The sequence below is a fragment of the Nannospalax galili genome, unplaced genomic scaffold (assembly GCF_000622305.1).
Source record: "Nannospalax galili isolate Female #2095 unplaced genomic scaffold, S.galili_v1.0 scaffold2438, whole genome shotgun sequence".
NCBI lineage: Eukaryota > Metazoa > Chordata > Mammalia > Rodentia > Spalacidae > Nannospalax > Nannospalax galili.
Window position 1 is genome coordinate 164080 of NW_008340982.1, and position 3268 is coordinate 167347.

Consider the following 3268-nt stretch of genomic DNA (forward strand, 5'->3'; position numbering starts at 1 on the left):
AGAGGTTATTTTACCATTTCTCAGCTCTAATATTAGCACTTACTATTTCTGCTAATCTTCGTGTTCCAGAGAGGTGATTACTACACACACAGCAACCTGACTCCAGCACACACACGAAAGTCCGAAATTAACAGACATCACTGCACCAACCTGACTCCAGCACACACAGGAAAGTCCGAAATTAACAGACATCACTGCACCAACCTGACTCCAGCACACACACGAAAGTCCGAAATTAACAGACATCACTGCATCACTGTTCACACCGCTACTTCAGTATCAACGGGAAAAAGTAGAAGATATTTTATGGGTAATAAATTTGCTATTTAAATTAACTGTAATCATAATAACTATATAAACATGAAATACTGCATGATCATACATTTATACAATAATAGTATAAAATTCAGCTTAATTTTTATGTTTTCTTTTCCTTGCATTATAAATTATTGAATGGAAAAATAAGGTGCCGCTCAGCCTGATAACTCTAAGTCACATAAATCTATACTGAATATTTTAGTTTCCTAAATAATGAAATGAGGACAATTTTTTCCTTTATATTCCCATTGAATTTTACTGAACAGTATTTCATAGTCACAATAGCATGCATCTAAATAAATATAACTAAAACTACCTTTTTACTTTCACTATTTGAATATGTAACTATATTTAATTGTGCCTTCTGTCCCTTCTAATTTTCCCAACACATGTACCTTTGTATATATGGTTAGTTTTCTTTCTACAAAAAGAGACTTCGCGCCAAAGATTTTTAGAAATCTCCAGCTGTCTTTCTATATTTAAAGAGATTATATTTACATGAAGAAAGAAAAGTTAGAGAAAAGCAAGCAAGAAAGAAAAAAAGCAATAAGGCAGGAAAGAAGAGATAACTGGAAAGGAGGAATGAATAAAAGAAGAAAAGAGGGAAAGAAGGAAGAAAAGGAGGAAGGCAGGAAGGAGAAGGGGAAGAAAGCAGGGAGGAGGGCGGGAAGGAGGGATGGAGGGACGATCAGAAGAGGGAGGGAAACAAGGCCTTATTTCATAGTCTTTAGGAAATAGAAGCCAAACTATGATTTCAACAGCTCAATTGTGCTTGTATGAGTTTATGTTATTCTAGGGATGACATGAGACTAATATGTAAAAGAATGAAACTGTAGATCCAAAAGTGTCACTTTCATCTAAGAAAGATATCTATTTCATGCTGCATAATGCTAAATGCTAAGTTTTGTAGTTAAAAATAGCCATTACAATCAAATAACACTCTCAGTTGAACATAATTTTTATTCTAAAAGCCTAAAGTATATTACATCTTATGTAGATTATGTATTCTGGAATGACCACAAAGTCTATAACAAATATCTGCATTGAGAGTGGAAAATTTTGATAGCAGTTAACCAAAAAATCAAGGGAAAAATTTATAGCCAAAGCTCTCCTGAATCCAGACATTTTCCTAGAATCCATATTTCCCCAAATTGAATTGAGAGGCCAAATCTGCATTTAGATAAGTATAGTGAAAAAGCCTAACAGATCAGATTAGTTATGTGCCAGGACAACCTTAAAAACAGTAACACATTGTTTATGTTCATGGATGCTTTATACAACAGTGGGAATATATAATAAAATGATAAATTTCCTTCTGTGTGACGTTTTTGAAATAGATGTTTTCACCACTTTATTTTTGTCATTCTTCAGTTCTACCTTCAAGTTAGCTATGAATGGGAACTACTCAGAGGTGACCGAGTTCCTTCTGCTGGGGTTCAGAGCCCCCCCCCAAAGCTTCAGCTCCTCTTATTCTTAGCATTCTTCATGATCTACATAGTCAATGTCAGCATGATCACTGTCATTAAGATGGACTCCAGACTGCAGACCCCTATGTACTTCTTCCTTAGAAACTTGTCCTACCTAGATCTCTGCTATTCCACAGTCATTGCTCCCAAAACCTTAGCCAACTTCTTGACAAGTGAAAAGAAAGTTTCATACAATGGCCGTGCTGCCCAATTTTTCTTCTTTGCCCTGCTTGTCAGTTGAAGCCCTTCTTCTTGCTGTCATGGCATTTGGTACATTTTCAGCCATTTGTTCACCTCTGCTTTACCCTGTGCACATGTCCCAGAAGGTCTGTGTTCAGTTGGTAACTGGCTCCTACATCTGTGGGTGCATCAACTCCATGGTACAAACAGGTTTCACCTTCAGTTTGCAATTCTGTGGAGAAAACAGGCTGGACCACTTTTTCTGTGATGTTCCAGCTCTGATCAAGATCTCCTGTGTTGTCACCTTTGTGAGTGAGATTGTGCTGTTTATTCTCTCCACCCTCATCATTGTGTCCACCACAACTGCCATTCTTGTTTCCTATGCATACATCCTCTCCACGGTCCTGAAGATCCCCTCCACCCATGGCAGGAGTAAGACATTCTCTACCTGTGGTTCCCATATTGCAGTGGTGAGTTTATTCTATGGAGCAGTGTTCTTCATATATTGCCTGCATGTATATAAATACACTCATGTCATGTTGTGCAATGCCCATGGGAGGTCAGAAGAGGGCGTTGGATCCCTTGGAACTGGAGTTATGGACAATTGTTAACCACGATGTGGGTGCTGGGAATTGAACCCAGGTCGTTTGCAAGAGCAGCCAGTGCTCTTAAACACTGAGCCATCTCTTCAGCCCCAGTTCCAGAAATTCTGAGTTAACTGGGTCACAGCATTTTCTGAAGCCACCACTCAGTACTACGCATCCCCACACACATTTACACATTTATATCCCTTTAGAGTTACGAATGATGGTGGAGAAATATTAGGTCCTGAATGCTTCTTGGTAGATTGCCATCTGCCTTCCTGGACATCCCCCCCCCCCCACACGCTCCTCTGATATGAGTCAATCCCAATCACAGGGAATTTCCTGGAGTCCCACATAAGTGTGTAACCCCTATCCTCACAACTACCCCTGCAAGAGCCCCTTCACCCTCCTCAATAGGAGGAAAATATAAAGACCCCGAGTCTGTGAGAGAGGTCACTCCTCCAGATCCTGGCTCAAGAGAGGATGTCCTCCTCCAGGCTCCAGAGATGCCCTTTCAAGTTTATTCCTAATAAATCTGCTTGCTGCACAGAAGTCCATTTTCTGTCTCCATCCTGCTTTCCATTTCCTTACAGTCACACCATCAAGCTGCTGTCTATGGATTTATACTTACCCAGAGATTTGTGCTGCTTCCACCTTGGTCAGAGAAATTTCTTCTTGCAATGGGGTAGATTTTTTTCCCTTTATTTTTATATTTTTATA

General features: G+C 39.4%; 1 pseudogene; it reads left to right on the plus strand.

Annotated features, from left to right (window-relative positions):
• Positions 1-1708: 1708 nt before the first annotated feature.
• Positions 1709-3268, plus strand: part of LOC103736740 — a 5895-nt pseudogene continuing 4335 nt past the window's right edge.